Raw genomic sequence first — 15,231 nt, forward strand, 5'->3', positions numbered from 1 at the left:
TGCCAGGGGGGAATAAGAATTATAAGCAACGGGTCCTGTTCAATAACAGTATAATCCATCTGGGGAGCCCCTCTTCCACCTATATTGAATCATCTCCGTGATCGTATAGAGTAAGTTGTCTTCTTTTTACCCTGTTTATTTTATGTAACTGCGTATGTATTTTCATGTCTCCCTTGTAACATCCTTGAATATATTTTTCCTAAACACGGCCTCCCTTTTGGATTAAATATAAAATTTAATAGTCCTGTTTCTTTTGTTCTGTAATCGTTCCCTTCCCCGAAGCCATATGCTACCAAAACGCAGGCATCCGGCCAGGCCTGTATTATATTTCAAACTCGGCCGGTGGTGGCAGAGACTATTAATAATTGGGCTATCGTGAAGCTGACAGTGACCGTACGGAGGGCGTTAAACACGGATTCCAGGCTGTGGAACCCAGGGTGTTGCGCCATACGCTCACTGGTCGCTTACCCATACTTACATAGAGCGTAGTCTGGATCGCGTGCTCGCGTGTGTCACTGTCCAAATATTTTCTGGACCTAACTATTTAAAGATATCAAACCAAAGATGGCCAAAAATTAAGTTATTTGTAATAAAGAGAAATGACACAGGGAATAAGTATTTAACTCACTTACTTAAGTTTATTTAATACTTCACACAAAAGCCTTTGCTGGCGATGACAGCTTCAAGATACCTCCTGTATGGAGAAACTAGTCACATGCATTGCCCAGGTGTGATTTTGGCCCATTATTCCACACTAACACTCTTAAAATCCTGTGGGTCCCGTGGGGAATCTTCATCATCCTGGTAGTTGGCAGCAGATTGGCCCTAAATGCCCCAAAGTCGCTGAGGTTCTAATCCCCAGTGAGCCAATGGGATTGTAGTATATGCTGTTAACTGTTGTTGATCCAATAAAGTCTTATCTGAGTGTGGTCCCCTACCCTGCATGGTCTGAGAATTGTTATACCAACGGGAAAGGAGTACAGCAATCAATAGGATGAACCCTGGCTCATGTGGTCTTTCTAACACTGCTGCATGGACAGTGCATGCACACAGCTCTGCTACATACGCACATTTACATACACACAGCTCTGCTACATATGCATATTTATATACACAGAGCTCTGATTCACATTTACATACACACAATACGTACGTACAATATGTTAATAACATATATAGTTTCTACCTGTCTGAGTTATTTTTGATGGTCAACAAAATACGATTTTCCAGAAATTCATTTCTCACACTCTAGGTATGATAATGTCTTCTCTCTGTGTGGGATTTTTGATCTTTAAATGGGGCTGTCCACTACTTAGACAACCCCTTCTCATTTCTCATGTTTGGTCCTGTTAAAATAAAAACAATTATACAAACTTCCCATGCCTGTGCCGTTCTAGTGGTGTCAGCACTTGCATTTCCAGGGATTATATGACGTTGTTACGTCATGTAAGCCCTGTGCCCAATCAGCCCTGGCATGACTGTCTCCACCTTTGGACACATCGAACAATAAGAGAAAGTCAGAAAGCAGCTGTAGCCCTGGCTTCCTGTTGTTGTTCAATCTGTCTGAAGTCGGGGACAGTGAAGCTGGCGCTGACTGGGCGCAGCGCTCGTGTGATGTAACAACCTCACAATAGCCCGGGTACACAAGTGCAGACATGGCTGGAACAGCGACGACACAGAGGGTGAGTATGAGTGTTTTTATTTTAATGAGGCCAAACATGAGGAATGACAAGTGGTTGCCCTAGTATTGGACAACCCCATTAGGAAGATACAATTTTCAGTTAAAACTTGTCAAACATTCTGAACATGAAAACCGCTTATCCCCTGTATGAATTCTCTGGGGCTTAATCAAATCTGATTTCTGGTTAAAACATTTCCCACATTCTCAACAGGAAAAAGGCCTCACTTCTGTGTGGGTTCTCTGGTGGTTATCAAGATTCTGTTTCCGGTTAAAACATTTCCCACATTCTGAACATGAAAAAGGCTTCTCCCCTGTGTGGGTTCTCTGGTGGTTATCAAGATTCTGTTTCCGGATAAAACATTTCCCACATTCTGAACATGAAAAAGGCTTCTCCCCTGTGTGGGTTCTCTGGTGGTTATCAAGATTCTGTTTCCGGATAAAACATTTCCCACATTCTGAACATGAAAAAGGCTTCTCCCCTATGTGGGTTCTCTGGTGGCTATGAAGATGTGATTTCCAGCTAAAACATTTCCCACATTCTGAGCATGAAAAAGGCTTCTCTCCTGTGTGGGTTCTTTGGTGTATAGAAACATCTGATTTCCATTTAAAACATTTCCCACATTCTGAACATGAAAAAGGCTTCTCCCCTGTGTGAGTTCTCTGGTGGTTATCAAGATTCTGTTTCCGGTTAAAACATTTCCCACATTCTGAACAAGAAAAAGGCTTCTCCCCTGTGTGGGTTCTCTGGTGGCTACGAAGATGTGATTTCCAGCTAAAACATTTCCCACATTCAGAGCATGAAAAAGGCTTCTCCCCTGTGTGGGTTCTTTGGTGTATAACAACATCTGTTTTCCATTTAAAACATTTCCCACATTCTGAACATGAAAAAGGCTTCTCCCCTGTGTGAGTTCTCTGGTGGTTATCAAGATTCTGTTTCCGGTTAAAACATTTCCCACATTCTGAACATGAAAAAGGCTTCTCCCCTGTGTGAGTTCTCTGGTGGTTATCAAGATCCTGTTTCCATTTAAAACATTTCCCACATTCTGAACATGAAAAAGGCTTCTCCCCTGTGTGAGTTCTCTGGTGGTTATCAAGATTGTGTTTCCGGTTAAAACATTTCCCACATTCTGAACATGAAAAAGGCTTCTCCCCTGTGTGGGTCCTCTGGTGGTTATCAAGATTCTGTTTCCGGTTAAAACATTTCCCACATTCTGAACATGAAAAAGACTTCTTCCCTGTGTGCGCTATTTGGTGCAAAACAAGACTACATTTATGTCTAAAATATTTCCCACATTCTGAACAGGAAAAAGGCTTCTCCCCTTTGTGTGTTCTCTGGTGACTAAGAAGAGATGATTTCTTCATAAAACATTTCCCACATTCTGAACATGAAAATGGCTTCTCCCCTGTGTGAGTTCTCTGGTGACGAACAAGCTTCGATTTCAGGTTAAAACATTTCCCACACTTGGAACAATAAAATATATTCTCTGCTGTGTGAATGTCTTGATTCTTAATAATAAACTTTTGGAGAGGAAATCTATTTCCATAATCTGAACGTGAAAATGGATTATTTGCTTTAGGAGCAGTTTGATTTTTAATGCTTATTTTGTGACTTTGATTTTCCTTAGTAGTCGGTAACAAATCAGAAGACAGGATCTGTTTCAATGGATCAGATGACAGATCTTTGCTGTGAAGGGATGATGATATATATGGAGTAATGGCATTCACTTTAATTGCATCTTGTGGGATCTCAAGATCATCGGATTTAAAAATTGAAGATGTCGGCTGTCCCTCTGATCTCCTGGTACAGTCATCTGCCAAGAATAAAAACAATTATAATTTTTTAATAAAATATCCTTGAATGTAATATTTTTGAACATTTCTACTTATTGTTAACTGTTAGTAACAATGGCAGTTACGTAGAAAAATGTTATTATTCACCAAGACAATGACAGTTCACAGTCTAATAGAAAACCTCATAGCATGAACCAGTAGAGTGTGGTGTTCAATTGTTTGTTCATTCTGCCTCCAAAATATGGAATAAAAAGCCACTAAACAATGTTATGTAGGCGAAAATAATACCAATAAAAACTTCTACTCATCCTGCAAAAAAACAAGTCCCCACTCAGGTCCATTATCTGTCAGTGGAAAAACAGGTTTCCACATTATTAGTGGCTCAAAGGCTCTTAAAAAGAAGCATGGCTTCCATAAACCAATCCAGCAATATCCGCTCTCCCCAAAAAAAAATGCCCCCCTTGCTTCTGACCCTTGCAGTGTGCCAAACCACATTTAGCATCCATGAATTTGGCATTACTATAGTGAGAAGAACCAAGTCAATTTACGGTGTGTGTCTCCTGGAGCACAATCTGGGCACTATGTGTTGGGTAATAAAATGGTTAATGTGCAGTTTTCACTTTCCAAAATCCAGTGCGTGCTAATTTCCGGAAAGTGCCTGTGGAGTCAAAATAGTTACTAGTCCTATAGATTAATTCATTGAGGGTTATAATTTCCAAAATGGAGTCACTTTATGGGGATTTCTAATGTTCTGGTTTTCTGCCATTTTGTCATATTAGGGCTCTTAATCCTGCTAATTTTTGTGTTCGCTTCAAGCAGGAGGAGATCACACTTAGCGATACCCAAATATTTGTAAGTCAGGAGGAAGACAAGGGTGTGGACGGGGAAGACGAGATAGTGGAAAATGAAGTTACTGACCCAATCTGGGAAGGTGACAAGCAGAGCAAAGACAGCAGCGCAGAGAAGGTGGGATCCATAGCACCACAACAGGCAGGAAGAGGTAGTGACGTGACCACAGAGACAAGGCGGGCAACTGTTCTCCAGAATACCAGCACGTGGGAAGTTGCCAGTCCAAGGGTTAGGTCTTCCTGAGTCTGGCGCTTTTTTAAAAACTGTCCAGTTAACCCAAAAAAGGCCATTTGCAACATCTACTGTGCCAGCATCAGCAGGGGCAGCACAGCTACCAGCCTGACCACCACCAGCATGCCCAGGCACACGATAGCAAAGCACTCGACTAATTGGGCCGAACGCCAGGACCAGAAATAGTGTCGGTGGGTGACACCACTGCCTCTTCACCTGTTGTATGTGCATGCCAATCCCGTGTCCATGATGCTGGTGAAGATGCCTCCTGCTCTCCACCTGTCGTAGAAACCGCATTCATGTCCTTGTCCAAGAGCAGCATTCAGTTGTCCCTTGAAACACAAGCGGAAATACGCAGCCACCCGCACACCCACAGGCCACAATACTAAACGGCCACATTTCGAGACTGCTTGCACTGGAAATGTTGCATTTTAGGCTTGTGGAGACAGAAGCTAGGTACTCAGTCCCCAGCAGCCACTATTTCTCCCGATGTACCATCCCTGCCTTACACAAGCACGTGTCCCTTAACATTACCCGTGCCCTCACAACACAGTTACTATGAAGGTCCACCTAACCAAAGACATGTGAACAAGTGCTTGTGGCCAGGGATGTTACATTTCCCTGACGGCACACTGGGTGAATATTGTGGAAGCCGGGACCCAGTCGGATCTTGGGGCGGAACGTGCTACCGATGCCGAGGATTGCGGGCCCTGGTTCAATCAGGGTTGCCCCCACCTTGTACAGCAGTTCCTGCACCTCTTTCGCCTCCTCATCCTCCATATCTCTGAAACGTCAAAAACATCAAGCTGGAAACTTTCAGCACTGCCTTGGTCAAGCAGCAACAGGCTCTGCTGAAGCTAATCTGCTTAGGTGACAAACTGCACACCCCTGCAGAGTTGTTGAAAGCTGTAACAGAGCAGGCAGATCTGTGGCTCTCACCACTGAACCTACAACCAGGCATGGTCGTGTGTAATAATGGCCGCAACCTGCTAGTGGCTCTGAAGCTTGGCAACCTAGCACATGTACCATGCCTGACCCACGTGCTCATCTTAGTGGTTCAGCGGTTTCTCAAAACCTACCATGATCTGCCTGAGCTGCTTGTGAAAGTACACTGTGGGTGCCCATTTCCGCAAGTCAGCTACAGCTTCCATCGCCCTGGCTGTGCTTCAGCAGCGTTTGCAACTTCCAGCTCACCGATTGTTGTACGATGTCACCATGTGTTGGAACTCAACGTTGCATATGTTAACAAGGCTTTGTGAGCAGCAGAGGGCAGTTGTTGAGTACCAACTCCAACACGCCCGTCAACATTCTGATCAGTGTCCGCACATAAGAGCTGATGAGTGGGCATGGATGTCTGACATCTGCGCGGTTTTCCAAAACTTTGAGGACTCCACCAAGATAGTGAGCGGTGGTGATGCCATAATCAGCGTCACCATCCCGCTTCTCTGCCTACTGAAACACTCGCTGCTCACAATTAAAGACGAGGCTTTGCAGGCGCAGCAAGTTGAGATGGGGCAAGAAACTATACAGGGTGATACTACACAGCCCAGACTCGTATCATCTTTTCAACGTGGATTGGGTGATAATGAGGAACACAGGCAGGTTTCCTGCGCTACAGACGGTACAACCCACACCACCATCATCCCATCTGTTCAGCGTGGCTGAAGAGGAGGAGGATAAAGAGGAGTATGAGGAGGAGATGATGGACAATCATCCATCTTGGTGGAGACAGGGAAGTCTTGGCTCTCTGCAGTCTGTTACATATGGCTATGTTTATGTTCCGCTGCCTTTCCCGTGACCCTCACGTTGTACACATTTTGGGCAACAGTAATTACCGGTTGATCACCCTTCTAGACCCATGCTACAAGGAGAACTTTCTATCTCTCCTTCAAGTGGCAGAGAAGTCTAATAAAATGTTGCAGTACCAGAAGGCCTTAGTTGAAGAATATAAAAAATTCCCACCTGACAAAGTAGGCGATAGAGGTCAAAGTTCATTGGACAACCAATGAGTACAGGGAGACAGACATACAAAGCCATATGCAGTAGTAGCAGGGGAACACTCTCAAAGGTCTGGGACAGTTTTCTCAGACCCTCCCAGTGCCCAGGCCCTGATGTACAGGGTAGTCTGACAAGGAGGGAAAAGTTTTGGAAGATGTTGAAGGAGTACCTTGCTGACTGTACCACGGTCCTTCATGATTCCTCTGTGCCTTACAACTATTAGGTATCCAAGTTAGACACGAGCATGAACTGTCTTCACTACGCCTTGAAGGTCCTGGTCCGCCCCTAACGTTTTGTCAGAGCGGGTTTTTAGTGCGCCGGGGGTATTATAACTGATAGGTGTGTCCACCTGTCAACTAACAATGCTGACAGGCTGACTCATATCAAAATAAACAAGGCCTGGATTGGCCCAGACTTCTCAACACCACCAGATGACAGCAACAGAACATAAACTCAAATCCATTTTTTTTTCTGGTCTATTCCCATGCAAATCTTCACACCCAGATAGGGGTATATGCTTCAGGATTTCTTCTTTTTTATGTTGTCCTATTCCTTCTTCTCATCCTCCACCACCATAACAGGGTGATCATCATGCAACACCCCCATTAATTATTTTAAAGGTATTTAGGATGCCCGCATGAATAAGTTTTAGAGACCTACTTCTAACATTCTTTACAATATACATGTATACCCCTGCTGGAAATGAGTGTTCATTGTCTTGCATACACTGTCTATAACTTGATTGTATTCTTCAAAAAACTCATTGACAGATGTGTTTTTTAATGTAATCTGCACTCAGAAATTCATCAAAGCAGGCAGGGTTGCTTGCATTCCTTCACAGTTTGGTGCTGCCATGTCCCAAAAATATACTCTTCGGGGACGGGTTAAAATCTATTTTATATTCTGCAATATTACCTCTCATCTGCAATTTGTGTACGGGTGAGCTATAGCACTAGGGATAGCGTATTACAGGTATCTAGTCAGGGATTATAGCCTTATACTCAGTGCTGCTGCAAGCAAAAAAGAAAAAAAAATCTATGCTATTCCTTATTAATACCACTGTTAGCTACATTTAGTATAGGGATAGGTGCTAGGTGGTAGCATCTGCTGGAAATGAGTGTTCATTCTGGTCACATACATCTTTTCCACAGTTCATAACTTAATTGATTTCTTCCATTCACTCATTGACCAATTCAAAATTTTTACGGTGATCTGTACTCAGAAATTCATCAAAGTTTACAGAAATTTATCATAGTTGACAGAAATTCATAAATTTAACAAAATGTACTGATTTAATGTGTCAGTTTCTCTTCAGCTTCTGTATGTAAGAGGGAGTGGTGAGATACTTGACGCTACAGGACCTGGAATTACCACTTCAGAACTCTCCAGTGCTTTGTTTCCTTTCATTTATGGCTGCTTATTGAATTATGCTTGGGGTCATTGTCCTGCTGAAAGACCCATGACGCCAATCCAACTTTCTGACACTGGGCACTACATTGCTACCCAAAATCTTTTGGGAATATTGAGATTTCATGATGCCTTACACACAGTCAAGGCATTCAGTGCCAGAGGAAGCAAAACAACCACTAAATATCTTTTAGGCTATGTGCCCAAGATGCAGAAATGCTCCGGATTTTTCCTGACCGTTTTTGCATATCCCTGGCAGAAAAAAACGCATGCGGATTGTACATGCGTTTTTCCTGCCAGGGACATGCGGATGTGAAGCTTTCTTCACATGCATTTCCGCATGCGGGTTGACAAGCGCTTTCCAAGCAACTTTAGCATCACTTGGAAAGTGATTGTCAACTTGGTCACACTATATAAATCCATGCAAACGGCATGGATTTATATGGTGTGACCGTAAAAGAATGGTTAAAAATAAAAAATAAATCTATACTTACCTTCTGATGGCCCCCGCAGTCTTGCTTCGCTCCGTCCTGGCTGCCGGCAGATCGCGGTACACAGCACTGAAGGACCTGCCGTCACATGACTATAACGTCAGCGCAGGTCCTTCAGTCCATCGCGATCTGCCGGCAAGGGAGGACAAGCGCAGCGGGGGCCATCAGAAGGTAAATATAACATTTATTTTTTATTTTTATTCTTTTTTTCACAGGTTCTATGGTACCCGGATCCGGAGGAGAGTCTCCTGTCCTCCACACCCGGGTACCATCCGCACATTGAAACGCGTGGAACGAACATCTACATATGCAGTGATGCGTAATCCATGCGTTTCAATGCAAGTCAAAGGCGGCAAAAATGCAGCACTTCCGCAAAATAATTGGTAGTGCTGCATTTTTTTCCGCAATGATAATCCGCAGCGAAAATTTCTGCAGAATGTGCGCAGCACATGCGGATTATCATTGGGGACCATGGCAGGCTTTCTACCATGCATTTTTTAAGCGTTTTTGCCGCTGGGGAAACTCTTAAAAAACGCATCACAGCCTTAACCTCCACTATATTTGACAGTAAGTTCTGTGTGCTTTTATTTTTAGGCCTCATTCCATTTACAGTAAACAGTTGATTGATGTGTTTTACCAAAAAGCTCTATCTTGGTCTCATCTGTCCACAAGATGCCTACTGGCCCTCTAAAAATAGTGGAGGCCACTTGCTGGCACCCTATAAATTATGATGGCCGCCTGCTGGACCTCCGAGTTTCAAACTTTACATAATGTATACGAAAAAGAAAATTTGACCACCTCAGATGGATACGTTATATTGCAGTAGCAATATATGGCCATGCAAATTTCAAACTTTACAGTATTAAAGAAGTTGTCCACTAATTTTACATTTATACCCCATCCGTAGGATAGGGAATCAATGTCTAATTGGCCTGGGTCCCGCACCAGGCACCCCCGCAAATCAGCTGCTATCTGTGCCAGTGGCTTCCGTCGGCTGGAAGTGCTTACTTGCGGAACTTGGCCGTCCAGCTTTAGTGGCCGCCGCAGGGTACTCTAACAATAGTAAGGGCCGCCTGATGGCGCTTTATTAATAGTGAGGCCTGAAAAAAAAATGGGACTTTCAGAGTCTCTCTTTCATAAATGAAACAGATGTATCTGATCATGTCCAACACACCACATGGCCAGATAAGGTAGTAAAATGTTAAAATTACATTTACCGGTCAATGTATTTTTCACCGTTGAAAGCAATGTGAACGTGCAAAAACACTCAGTGTGAACATAGCCCAAGGTGTGGAGGAGTATTTTTTCTGTTATTTATTTTGCATTATATAGAAGTCATTATCCTGGAAAAAATGTTTCTTAAAATTTTTTTCCAGGAAAATCCATTTTATCTTCGTTTTTGTATTTTTTATTGTCAGCCCGTAAAAGTACTACTCTGGTAACATTGTTCACAGCAGCAACCTGGAAGTCAGAGATGATTCCAGGGGGTCTTCCCCATGCTGTTCCCATGCCATTTCAGCACTGTTTCCATAGATTTGAAAAAATGTTAGACTCTCTCCAGCCCTACGGAGGATATGGAGGGGTTGTAGAGGGAACCGCTGGAAAATTGCTCGAGTAAATAGTACCCAAGCACCACTACTGACTACTCTTTTACCTTCTGATTTTGTATTTTCTCTGCCCTCCGGGTTCTGACCTGGCTAAATGACTATTTTTCATATCTGACTCTACAGAACAACAGGTCACACCAAGGCCCAAGCCTAGGTGTCTCTGTGTAAGTCCAGATTCATGTAGATGGGTTAAAGAAGTTAAAGGTTGATGGGGAAAACTGTGACTATAGACAATAACACATCATATTTTCTACTGAAAAGATTAGGCTGAACAGTCTTCATCAGTAAAAAAAATGAGAAGAATAACTAGTGGGGAAACTTCTCTGGAGTAAATAGATTACCAACAGCCACAAACTCTAAATTATCGTAAAATCCAATATTTTCTGTCAGATGAGTTTCAAGAAGAAATATTAGACATTTAAAGAGAACTTTTTATAATAGTGCAGAGCTGAGGTGTCTTAAATTTGAATATCTGGCATTTGGAAGAGGCAATGGAAAGCTTTTTTTAAAGAGACCAGGGAGTTACTGAGTAACATAAGTGAGGCAGGCCGATCCCACCACAATCATACAAAATGAAAATCTGTAAACCAATAGACTTAGAATAAAAAAAATGTTACACCCCCAACAACAATATATGTATGAGGGGGGAGCTCCAACACTAAACTGGACTTGCACTCATTTATTGTGGACCATTGGAGCTACTAGGAGTCCTGACCAGAAGAGTGGAGAAAGTATTCGTGCTCCCCATTTCAGGAGAGATTGTGCAGTAATCTGAATTCCTTAGGATTGAAAACATAATGGAATTTATGATGTGGAGTGAATCCATGAAACCAGGGCTGGAGCCATGCCACCACATCTCCTGCAGGCGTGAATAAATGTATATTACAGCCATCAGCCACGCACAGCTTAGAGATATATCATGGCACAGGTGTAATGTTTTTTATGCATTTTATTGCGATCCTGTTTGAAGTTAGTCGGTTTTAAAAGAAATTGAAAAGTCAGGATAAAGGGAAATTCTGTTGTTATTGTACAGAAATTCACACTTGTCCTCACTGCACATTTAATGTTGTCGATCATAAAAGTGAAGTTTCTCCAGAAAGACTGGACCTGGTCTTGTAGGGACCATATGAGCACATTCAGCGGCACAGAAGGGAGAGAAGGTAGATTCATCCAACAAGATATCAGGGATCTAGGAAGCCAACAGCATCATTACCCTCCGCTTTCTTTTACAGGCCCATCATAATATTTTTCTTCAAGTGATTTTCTAACTTCTCAGCACATTCTACATAATGTGACAAAGTCACTGGTAAAGTACTGGAGGAGAGATGTGTAGCACTGAGATTGTTAGCTCCAGTAATTAAACATAGGAAAAAGGTTCCAGCAAACGAGGGGGTTAATCAGACATCTTTAGTTCTAGAATGATTGAACACCGGTAGAGAGGGAGTAGGTCATAGGATAAAATTCACAGGCTTTAGAGTATTTGTGGGGTGGGCCTGGAGGTAACAGCCACACTTTAAATAGAAACTGTTCCTGTGTCTGCCTCTTTAAGAAGCTGAGTGAGTCGATCACAATACGCTGACATTTGGCTTTGTAGTTTACAGATCTGGGCAAGTAAGGGTCAACGTCTCCTAATCACAGTGGGTAGGTGGATCCTCCAGGCTGTAAGTTCTATAGAAAAGGGCTTTTAACGCCCAAAGTCATTTGGACAGTTTGGGGTGTTAAAATATGTTGTGGTCTAGAGGGAAATGGTGATCACACGATTGTGATACGGCCGATCTACATCACCGATAAAGTAGCCAAAGCCGGTGACTGAGAAGAATCTGTGACTTCTCAGCATTTAGTGGTCACTACTCACCTGGGTAGTCATATGTAGGAATCTCCTCTTTACACCGCTCATCACCCATCACATATGTCTCTGTAGTATTAATATGGGTCAGATCTTCACCCTGAAACAAATATTGTAAAAGTCACAGATAGATGGAGAAGTCACCTCTATGATCAGCTCTAATCCTGCCATCTCCACCGTTCTCATTACACAAGTATAAAACATATAATACTGGTGGATAAAACAAGACAGAACACAAGACCTTCACAGCCGTCTACATATCATAGGGGAGATCTCATGACTCCTTCTCTCCATCTACCTGATGATCCTGAGGAACATTGGGATCTTCTTGTTTAGAGTCCAGTGGAAGAAGAGGACGGGGACATCTCTCTGGTGTTGTCCTCTTACTGGATAAATCTGGAGGAAACACATACAGGGACTGAATTCATTCTTTACATACAGATAATTATAGGCCGTGTGTATTTAGTCCGGTCTATTACCTGGTGATGTGAGGGGCTGAGGAACCTCCATCATGACGTCCTTGTACAAATCTTTGTGTCCTTCTAAATACTCCAACTCCTCCATAGAGAAATAGACGGCGACATCCTGACACCTTATAGGAACCTGACACATACAATGATACCGTCATCCCCGATCCCTTCATAGCGTTACTGTATAATGTCCCAGCATTCCCAGCAGTGTCACCTCTCCAGTCAGCAGCTCAATCATCTTGTAGGTGAGTTCTAGGATCTTCTGGTCGTTGATGTCCTCATGTATCAGGGGGTGAGGTGGAGGTCCTGTGATTGGGCTCAGGGGTCTTCCCCATCCCTCAGACACAGGGTCCTGACAGCGCTCACTAGAGGTCTTCTTCACTACTGTGTAATCCTGGTTATGGAGAGACACATTAATAAATCTCACTACAGACATTTCCAGAGTCCTCACCTCTCCAGTTCTGTCCATCTGTTATTCCCATAGATAAGAATGATGTAATGGGACGTCATCAGAATCTCTCACCTCTCCAGTAAGCCGGAAGAGGATCTCTAGGGTGAGGTGTAATATCCTCTCCGCCATCTTGTCGCTGTCCGTATCCATCTTTGATGGGTAATTCTGAAAAATTGTATTATATAGGAGATCTTCACTGAGAGGATCCGATAATGTAGAGACCTGAATGAGAAGAAGATGAGCCGACGTAACATCATAAAAATCCTGTGTAATAATACAATTACTGGAGACAATAAGGGAAATATATCAGGAGATAGAATGTGTAGATGTTGTATTCTCTAGTCTTATATGGACATCTCCTCTATGCTCCCAATCACTGGCTGTGTTACTCACTGCGTCAGCAGCTGATTGGCTGTATGAATCACAAGTTCGTTGGGGCTGACCAGAAAATACAGAGATTGGCGGGGACCCTAACAGCAATGATATTTTTATTATTTTACAACATTCAGTTATTTTCATTGACTTCTACTAATAAAACCTATATATTTTAGGCCACATACAACAAGCAGTTTCTTCCTCGGAGTCTGCAGCTGAACACGTTTCTCATAGACTCATCTTCCTTATTGCTAATTCTCGTCTCATTTACTGACACTGGAATTATATTATGCTGTGTGTGGGGGGGATGGCGGTACTGTGGGAACATTACACTATGTGGGGGCATCATATATACTGCATAAGGGCAAACAAAAAACCGAAGAAAGATGATCTAGAGGCCGTATTGTAAAACTACAATAATCTTTATTAGTATCAATAATCAATCACAGGGCATGGAAGTGGACAGGGCACAGTGCAATGGCTATGCACAAAGACGCGCAGCAGGGAAGATACATAGTAAGAGCAATAAGTTAAAGCGTATAATTTATATATATGTGTACACCCCCTAAATATCCAGGAATCAATATATATAAGAATGAACAAGTATAAATCTGTCTTAGTATGATATGTCACTCTTAAGGGTAGTGTGGAACCACTTCAGTATGTGCAAGGCTATATGTACCCACATACTGGCCAATCATTATAGGGTAAATTGATTGTAAGGCAAATTGATACCGCAATTTACCCTATAATGATTGGCCAGTATGTAGGTAGATAAAGCCTTGCACATACTGAAGTGGTTCCACACTACCCTTAAGAGTGACATATCATACTAAGACAGATTTATACTTGTTCTTTCTTATATGTATTGATTCCTGGATATGTAGGGGGTGTACACATATATATAAATTATACACTTTAACTTATTGCTCTTACCATGTATCTTCCCTGCTGCGTGTCTTTGTGCATAGCCATGCACTGTGCTCTGTTCACTTCCATGCCCTGTGATTGATTATTGATACTGTGAGGACCTGGCCACTTACTAAATACTTTTCCAGCACTGAGCACCAATTTTCGTCAATCTTATTTCTGTGCTTTGTTAGAAATTCGCTTGCTGTGTTTTGTTTTGTGATTTGTTTGCTCATCAGTTCAACCTCAGGTATCTATTCCATTCACTGACCATATCTCCGAGACCTTGGGCCATTGTTCTCAGTCACCACAGGTAGTCTCACATGCAAACCCAGGGGATGGGTTCCACCTGAGAAAATATCTCCACTAAGGCACAATTAGCTGGGGGAGGGAGGGGTGAGCTCTTCTGCCGATTCAGGGGGCTGAACGCTGTGCAGGAGAAAGAGAAGATTCATTGCTAGTCGGACTGAGAGCTGGGTGGTATCACGGGCTGCGGTCGTGATATTCATCATCCGAAGGAGGATATGCTGTGACTGCCAATATACCAGCGGGAGATACAAAAAGCTGTGGGCCAACCAAAAGTTGGGGGACAGTGGGTATCACCTGGTACGGGGCAGTGGAACTACTGATCCCAGGTTGGAAACTCGAGGACTAAGAGAATTGCCTGTTGGACATTTACCTGGAATTGCTGTTCACCGTGGTCAGAACGAATAAAACTAAATTCTTCATCTCTCCCTCCATTCTCCCCACCCATCTCACCTTCTCCTCAGAGCTATTCCTCAATATACAATCCTTTGTCTCCAAACACAGACAGCCACCTCATGCCCTCTCTTGCTCCCACCTACTAACGCTTTCTCTGCTCCTCCTTACTGCCGGCGACATCTCTCCAAATCCTGGCCCTCCTCACCACATCCCTACAATCACTTCCGCCTCCTACCCACGATCTATCCCAAACTCTCGTAACCCTTCTAACCTTAGACCTATACGCCCAGCCCCCGCTTCCCCAGTTCCACTAACAGGAGCTCTATGGAACGCTCGTTCGGTCTGCAATAAACTTTCCTACATTCACGATCTCTTCATCACTAACAAGCTTTCCTTCCTCGGCATCACTGAAACCTGGCTCAC

The 15,231-nt window shown here is 43.1% G+C and overlaps 1 pseudogene; it reads right to left on the reverse strand.

Moving 5' to 3' along the window:
• Positions 1-612: 612 nt before the first annotated feature.
• Positions 613-15,231, reverse strand: part of LOC141213598 (uncharacterized) — a 54,132-nt pseudogene continuing 39,513 nt past the window's right edge.

This window comes from Phyllobates terribilis, unplaced genomic scaffold, assembly GCF_046119375.1.
Source record: "Phyllobates terribilis strain yellow unplaced genomic scaffold, ASM4611937v1 Scaffold_200__1_contigs__length_3551848, whole genome shotgun sequence".
NCBI classification, from domain to species: Eukaryota; Metazoa; Chordata; class Amphibia; order Anura; family Dendrobatidae; genus Phyllobates; species Phyllobates terribilis.